Source organism: Lygodium microphyllum, chromosome 8 (assembly GCF_053477565.2).
Source record: "Lygodium microphyllum isolate KBCC chromosome 8, Lygodium_microphyllum_v1.1.10, whole genome shotgun sequence".
NCBI classification, from domain to species: domain Eukaryota; kingdom Viridiplantae; phylum Streptophyta; class Polypodiopsida; order Schizaeales; family Lygodiaceae; genus Lygodium; species Lygodium microphyllum.
Window position 1 is genome coordinate 134,473,543 of NC_141142.1, and position 8,795 is coordinate 134,482,337.

Sequence of the window (8,795 nt, forward strand, 5' to 3'; positions counted from 1 at the left end):
TTTATCAACAGAGAGTGAGACAGAGGGTGGGTTGAGTGTGACTGGAGTTTCTTCAATCAATTACCGAGAGGTGAGATTGAGGGACGTTATGACACTTGGAGTCAGGTATGTTCCCGTTTCCCTATGCACCCACGGGATGGGTTTTTGCCGTCCTCACAAGACACTTCACCCTGTTCTGTACACTGCACCATAAGGCTCCCTTGCCTTCCTTCTTGCACTTATGCCAGACGGGTTGGATGCACTACTGCAACATCAACTGTGCACCCTGGCATACTCTTTCTGCACCATTTCCCCCTTGTTGATTCCTCAACCGGGTATGAGATATGGGTTTTAATCCTTATTCCTCAAGAGATATTAGTCATGGGGCGAGTGACTGTTCTTTCATTCCAATTGAGTGACTGTGAGTTGAGTGTAGTATCCCTTATCATCATCGACAACACATTTCCTATGATTCCTTCGACCAGCTACCTCCCTGGGTACTGTCGCGTGGTCCCTGCCATGATGAACGTGTGCCGAGAAGATGCCTTGGTCCCTCCAGCGCCGACAACCACACTGGACGTGCCGTCGACACTCAACCATGATTCTTGACGAAACGGGGCAAGTTTTTCTAACCCTACAACTTCTGTTTCTTAGTGATGTTCATGTTTTAAGTGTGGGGAAGTTAGTGGATGGTCTGTGGCATGGTCCTAGGTCCCTGTTGCTCGGTTAACCCTATCCGTTAAGGTCTTAAGTGTGGGGACGCGTCTCTGCGCGTCTACCGTGCATACCTTTCTGCATATGCCTTAACCTGTTCATGCATGAATGCTTTGCCTTGCTGTTACCTTGATGGGGTCCTTTCCCACCCACCCGTTTATGTTTCACCCACCCTTGGGGCTCTTCCCTTGCAGTTTTCCTTCATTCCCTGCTTTTGGGGTCCTGCCATGTGAATGCACCCTACGTTCACCGAAGTCCAAAATTCAACCTCATAGCCCTATTCCTCCCTTTGCCCTGACCATTTTTCCTTTTTACCTACCCTTATTCCGGTGCACGGTTTTTGAGTTATTAATTTGTGAAGCATTTTGCGCAATTTAACCGGTTTCCCATGTGAACGCGATTTTCTTACTTCGAAACTATGATCTGACATCCTAGCCCTGCCAACCACTTTTTCCCTGATATTTTTCCTTCTTACTGCGTATCATTCCGATACACGGTTTGTCCACTATTACTTTTCCAGTTTTTTAAGACTTTTTCGTGCGTATTTTTGACACTTTTCCATGTGAACCTGCCATGTTTGCATCGGAATTCCAATTTGATTTGACAGCCGTGTCCCCTGTGGCTTCCCTCACCTTTTTCCTTTTTCCTCCATCCTCTTTCGACTTTTGTATTTTTATTTATTAATTTTTCAATGCGTTTTCGGACGTATTTTTGGAGTTTTTCACATATGAACCCCTCCTATTTCCACCGAAACTGCGTTTTAACGTGATAACCCTGTGTCACTCCTTTCTGCGGACATTTTCCCTTCTTAATGCATGTTATTCCGATGAATGGTTTGTCCGATATTAATTTCCGATCCCATTTTCAAGGTTGTTTTTTGGGTTTTTCCCATGTGAACGCATCTTATCTCCGTCGGAATTATGTTTTGATGTGATAGAATTGTCGGGCACATATTTATGCACAGTTTTCCTTTTTTTTGCACCTCATTCCGCTGCATGGATTTTTTGATATTAATTTTTAATTGCGTTTTTTGTGTTTTTTGCACGTGACCGCCCTTTACCCCTCCCGGAACTTTCATCATATATTTTTCTTGTTTTCTCCCTGTCGTCCTGCCCACTTTTTGTTTTTACACTATTTCGTTTTGACGTCCGGATTTGGTGTTATTAGTTTTTCTTTATTTTTACGTGTATTCGCGCACCCGTTTTGCGCATGAACGCGCCTTTTTTCGCTTTTACGCGTCCCCACGCGCCCCACTCGTGTCCGCCTAACCCGTATCGTCCTCCCGGTGCCATTTCAATCCCGTCACGGTAAATTTTTTTTACCCCGCCCCGCGCACGTGCGCGGGACGGGGATACGCGCCCTTTTGACCCTGCCCACCCCACCCCCCTTGGCCCTGCCCATCCCCTCCCACCCTTTTCCACCCCCCCCATGGATGCCCTTACCCCCCACCCCCTTCCCTATCCCGACCCCTTTCCCCCCAACCGTCTCTCCTCACCCTCTCCCTCTGCGTGCTTCTTCTCTCCCATCGTCCTCCATTCCCTCCCTTTCATCCATTTTCTCCTCCCTCTCCTTCTTTCCTCCTCCCCTTCCTTCTCCCTCTCCACCTCCTTGTTCTCCCCTCCCTCCTCCATGCTGACGCCCGCCGCTCTGGGGCTTCGTGTCGTCTCTGACGCCCGAGATGCCTGCGTTCGTGCCCACCTTCTGCACCCGTCCCTGCGCCCTGTGCCCTGCGCCTCCTTCCTCGCCAGCACCGCCCCTGTTCGTCGTGAGGACGCCGTTGCAGCGCCCCGCTGTGTAGCGTCCTATGCCCCGCCCGCCTCCTTCCTCGCCAGTGCCGCCCCGTGCCACCCCTAGTCGTCATCGGCCGCCTCCAGCCCATCGCCGCCTTGCAGCAGGCCCCGGCCGCCTGCTCTGCCGTCCGGCCCGCCTCCTGGACGCCGTTCCGGCCACCCCCTCGTCGCCAGTCGCCGCCCTGCCCGTCGTCCGCCGCCTCTGCTGTAGCTCCCCGCGCCTCCTACCACGCCCAGGCCACGTTCCCTCCCGCCTTCCTGCCATTCGAAAAAACAAACCCCCATCAACCCTCCCCACTAGCCCCCCTTCCTACCCGATATTCCCTACTACCCTCTTCTACACAACCCAACCCCCACTAACCCCCCTTCTCACCCACTAAGCCACACCCCCCCGTAACCCCCACTAATGCCCTTGTTCCCCCCAGTTTACACATCAAGCAACCCTCCCACCCCCATTACCCCACCCAGTCCCACACACACCCCCCAACCTCCCTGCAAACCCCCCTTCACACACCACTAACCCCCACCCTTTCTACCCCTCATTCCTCCCATACCCATCCCTCAAGCCCATTCGCCCCCTACTCCCCTTAACCAGCTTTCCCCAAAATCCTTGTTGGCTTCACCTCCCCTCCCTCGACAGTTGTTCGTGTGCGCTCCAGCGTATGTGTAATGTTCGCGCGGGAGTTTTTTTTTTAAGCTATTGTTCACGTGCGGGATGCGCGTTTGACTTTGCTGATTGAGGTGGTGCGTGCTGGTTCATGCATGCGAGCTGTCACGCGTGTCGGGTTATTCCTTTTGCTATCTCGCATATCATTTAAAAAAAAAAAACAAAAAACATCCACACCTCCATTAAACACACTGACACTTCAAGAATAATAATAAACAAATTTGACACAAATTTTGGAATTTTATAAAAAATTACTGACACCTTTTCCCACCATTATATATATATATCTTTATAGCCTAAAATTTCCTATTAAACAATTCAAAAAAAATAAAAAATAATAATAACTCTATATTGTCCTATTTATTTAAACTTCCCTTTAACAAAAAAAATAAAAAATAAAACACGCGTTTAAAATAAAAAACAAACAAAACCATCATTTTAACTTCGTAAAAAAATACCCACAACCAACATAAAACTCTAGCAAATTCTCCAAAAATTTCCCTCACCCCCCTTGACCTTTTTCTATTCATTTTTCACTTTACAATATTTTTCTACATGGAACCCATATTTACAAACAATTGATTAATTAACAAACATACACACAAAACAAACACACAAAAACATTGACAAATGCAAAAACATATCATTAACAGACACTTCCAATTTTGAAAAAATTACACACGATTCTCGGAAATTTTCCTCTTATTTCTGCACCCCATGGCCCTATTTTTCTAAATTTGATAATTTCAAAAACAACTATTTTTGCCCATTTTAAAATTCTAAAATTTTTCAAAATACCCAAAAATATGATAAAAATTCATTAAAACTACTAACAAATTTCCCATTAATTTCTGAAAAATTCCTAACCCTTTCCTTCCCATTTTTATTTCTTTTTGGCATATTTTTCTTAGCTGTCATCATAGTTTCTTTCACATCTCAATTCTTTCACACTAAATCACACACATCCATAACATTTAAAACAAAAAACAACCTTTTTCTTCAACACCCCATCTAACCGTCTCGCGAAAAAATCCAGATATTTTTGGATTGTGAAGAGTGCATTTCTGAATTACATACATACCCCTTCCAGGTATTTATTTTATGTATTTTATTTATTTTTATTTCCCCCTTAATCACAAATTAATTGTTAAAATGAACCCTTTAATTCACCCACAGTTTCCACGCGCATTCGCGCTCAACACATACATTTTTTTTAAATTAAAATAAACCCGCCGTTCACTTAGCACGCGCTACGTGTGCTACAGAGGCACTTTAATTTTTTAATTAAAATAAACCAGCCGTCACATGAGCACGCGCTGGCAAAAAAGCGCTCCACATCACCTTAATTTGTAATCAATGAATTGCATTTAGAGACCCAGTCGGGTATCGAAGTCCGGGAATCGAATAAAAGCACCGTTTTAACCCAATAATTGGTAATTTAATTTATAATAAGGAACTGCCGTTTTCTTGTTAAGGTTTATCACCTAATAAAAATTCACCCATTCTTAATAAGTTATTAAAATCAACCCTTCATTAAATTAATTCCCCCTTCACTGCACTTACTTCCCTTTTTTTTAATGAACCGTTTCGTGGGATGGATATGCGCAGTCATTAGAGTTATTTTCCATGGTCCAGTCTTGGTTTATCACAGATATAGTCTTGATATGTGTCGGATGTGGTATTATTTTGGTTTCCTGTCTTAGTTACGGTTACGAGTACGGTATGCAGTTTTTTTTTCTTTTATTGCCTGATACGGGGTTCTGGGTGTTTGTCTGATGCATCGCATGAAGCTTTCGGTCGCATTTGTCTCAAGGTCATGTCAAATTTTTTCTAGGATGTGGTTTGCTTGGGGTTAGTTGGTCGTGTCACGTTTTATTGGTTGTTCTCTTATCCTTGGTTTTTTTCTATTGCTTTGCAGGCATTCTCTTTGATTGTCTGTGTTTGTGGTGTGTGTGTAACCATCTGAATGGTGCCTTCTCATGCTCCTCCCCCTATCCAGTACGTCCCACTAGTTAGTAGGGATTACTCTTTCCTACTTACTTTTGAGCCCCTCACAAAGGCGAGCCTTGCTGCTTTTGTGGCCACTCCTTTTCCATTGCTTCCAGAGGATCCGTCGTTATGTGATGAGTTCGTGGCCTCTTATAGCAAGAAGACAAGCGTAGTCCAAGGACTGTCTATGACTTTGACATCTCGAGGCCTAGGGAAGGCTCTGTCTCTTCCCTCCAAAGGAGAACCTTTTGTGACCACTCGTCAGCTCTTCTCTAATGAAGAGATTCTAAAGCTGTTGCAGAAGCAGACAAGGAAAATCCTGGATGTTAAGAAGGTGATAAACTCTTCAGGAGTTTCATTTTCTATGATTACTGATCCCGTATGGAAGACGATCTATCAGTTCCTTCAGGACAGGTTTATGCCTGCCAAAATGCCATCCCACTATTTGTCCAAAGAGCTTTTCACAGCTTCCAGGATGGTACTGAAAGGAGTTGCTATTGATTGGAGCACATACCTCCTCACTAAAATGGATCAGCATTTTGTTAAAGTCACTAGGGGTAGTGTTACCAATGTCACATACGGATCATATTTGTCTGCCTTCTTGACCTATTCAGGTTTACAGAAGACTATGCCTCCACCTCCTCCATCAGATCCAGTACCTCCTCCTCCACCTTCAGAAGAGTCAGAACCCATTGACATAGAGGATGATGATTCTCCGCCTCCCCTAGTCATACAGCGCAAAAGCTTGAAGAGGGTAGTGGATAAAGCTCCTTCTGTACTTCCCTCAGTGCCTATCCCTGCTACTTATGGCAGTGAACTCCCTGGGTATCTCACTTATAATAACCTGTTCAGAGCACATCGAGAAGGATCCTTGGAGATCTCAGTTCCTTCCCTGAACAGTCTCGTTTCAGGAGATGCAATTCCTTTCCTTTGCAAGGATATTCAAAGTTCCATTGAGTTGTCAGTGACAGCCTGTGTTCAACAGCTGTACGCATCTTTCTATGAAGAGCTCATGCAGTCTAAGGACCAGTTGCATAAGGCAACATCTAAGTTAGCTTCTACTAAGGATACCCTAGCAAATTTATTTAAGCAAATGGAACAACAAACCCAACTGGTTGCCACCCAAAGCGATGAGATTTCTTCATTAAAGACCCAGTTATTCGAGGCTCAGTCACAAGTTACTAGCCTTTCAGAAGAGAAGGAGAAAATGTCCAGAGAAGCGAAGGAATTCCACGCTATCTTAGATGACAAACTGTCAGCTTTACAGACTGCTAATGACACAGTGGCCAACCAAGCCTCCCAAATCAAGCAGTTGCAAGATCAACTTGCCAAGTCCCGCTCTGTTCCTCCAAGCCCTCATGTTTCATTGATTCCTTCTCTTTCACAGCAGGACTTGGCTGCTCTTCAGAGACAGGCTACTTTGTGCCCTTTATTCCAAGATAAAGTGGAAAGATTGCAGTCCAGAATGGACTTGTTATGGTCTACCTTTGAGCAGTTTCAGGAACATGTCTTACCAGACCATTCTTTCTTTGTCCACTACCACTTACAGAAGTTGGTCTTCTATATGAAGCTTTCCACGATGGATTTACCTTTTCCAGAGGATGGCTGGAGTGGGGCTTGGTCTGCTGAGTTGTTGACAGAGGTAGTCAGAATGGTGTTTGAAGATTTTGTCACGCTAGATACCATGTTGATGTCGTACATGTATCTCCGAGGAGATTTGTTAATTCGAGATGAGGTAGATATGGCATGGTATGTGGGGGATGTGGTCTTACAGGCTGTTTTGTATGTCAATCATTTGGATTGCGCATAGCTGACATGTTCCAGGGTTATTCCTCCAAAGTACCTGATTGTCATGATAATTCATGGCATCCCATGATTGATTCGGTGGTTCTCAATCAAAGACAAAACACAGCTCCTACCTTTGTCCAGAGTACTAACCAACTGAGGATGGATCTCTTAGCCTATCTTTCCAAACATAATCCGTTTGATGCTACCTTCTTTGATGCCTATCATAGACGATCTCTCTTAGGACCTTCTGTTCCTACCCTCCTCTATTACCAACAAATGGCTCACCGCTATGCTATATATCTTTCCCTTTGTCAATCTAATTCCACCACTATTTTACCCCTTCTTTTCCAACCTTCATCTTTCCCTCAAATTCCCATTTTCACTTATTGTTCCTTTATTGAGGATAGGGTATTTTCCCCTTCTCCACCCTGTCCTTCTCCCTCCATTAATGTACCCTCCACATTTCCTATTTATCAGTTAACACCCTTCCTTAGTGATTCCTTACAAATTTCTACCACTCCTTCTTTAACTTTTTCTTCCTTTTATGATTTTTCCTATCCTTCCCTACATCCACTTTCCTTTATTCCACTACCCTCTCCTAACACTTCCATATCTCAACCACCTCAGTTGGTTAGTGACTGTGACGGGTTTGATAATCAGATTTCCAGAAGAAGGGGATGGAGTTCGGATGATTGCCTTACAGGACCGCAGATTAATTGGCCAGTAGTTCCAGGAGAATGGATAGCTTCCAGTCAAGCTTATCAGAACTATGTTCATTTTGCTCAGCAGTATTCACAGTCTGCAGATCCCTCAGTGAGATTAACTGCTCACTTTGCTTGGTACCTAGCGTATATGCATAGGCACTCTCATAATGATTCCAAGCCTATTCCAAAGTTGTGCATGAATGTCAATGTGAGCATTGATTCCCAGCAGCTGGAGATACTGTATTTTCATGCCCTTTGTTTGCCTAGCAGATACTTGGTCCTATTGGAAAGGATGTGCTGTCTCCAATTTTTTCAAAATCCTCCTAAAAACTTTGTAGATGAATCCTTGTCTATGGATCGATTCTGACAACATCAATCTTTTAAGAGGGATCATCTTCATTGATACCTTTCCAATGTATGGTGGAATCTTTTAATGAAAAACTCTCTTTTTGAAGGAGTCATTCAGATGGTTGTGTTGTTTATTAGTGTTTGTGTTGTGAGTTTATTTATGTAAAACGAACATGGTGGTTTCCTATGGGATTTCGTGTACGAGCTACGTTTTGGAGATTTGTGGTGATGGGGTCGTGGATGGAGAATTGAAGCAGATGCAGATGAAGAAGAAGCAAACTTTTATATCCTTTATAAATTTGTTATGATTTTAGTTTGATAAGAAGTGTTAATGTATAAAGAGTTTTCCTTTCTTTGTATTTTTATATCAGAAACAGGTTATAAGTTGGGGTCGTGGTGGATGGATTCTTTTTGAAGAGATATTGAAGATCAAAGTTGAGCTTTTTAACTGAACTTGTATTCCCTTTTTCCTGGGTCGCGAGGACGCTTCCTTATTAAGTGTGGGGATATGTTGAGTGTTGAAATGACTTGTTTTTTGGCTGATTTTTGTTGTTTTTGAGAGCTAAATGGTTGATTTTATGAGATGATTGATTGATTTAGAAGTGGTTTGAGAGTGTTTTGGATGGTAATGATTGTGTTTTGGAAGATCATGATGTTTGTTGGTGGTTCTGTGATGTTCTGATAGGTTTTGATTGGTTCTGTATACCTTCTGTTTTGTTCTGTTTTGCTCTGTTTTGGTCTGTTTTGTTCTGATTGTCTTCTGTAAGGAGGGAAGGAGTATTGATTGATGAAGATTGAGATCTTGTGAAAGTTTAT

General features: G+C 43.5%; 1 non-coding gene across 1 annotated transcript; it reads left to right on the forward strand.

Annotated features, from left to right (window-relative positions):
• Positions 1-8,367: 8,367 nt before the first annotated feature.
• On the forward strand, positions 8,368-8,436 carry LOC148032893 (small nucleolar RNA SNORD36). The gene has a single exon (XR_015691777.1). It is a non-coding gene; the product is annotated as a small nucleolar RNA SNORD36 (small nucleolar RNA).
• Positions 8,437-8,795: the final 359 nt, after the last annotated feature.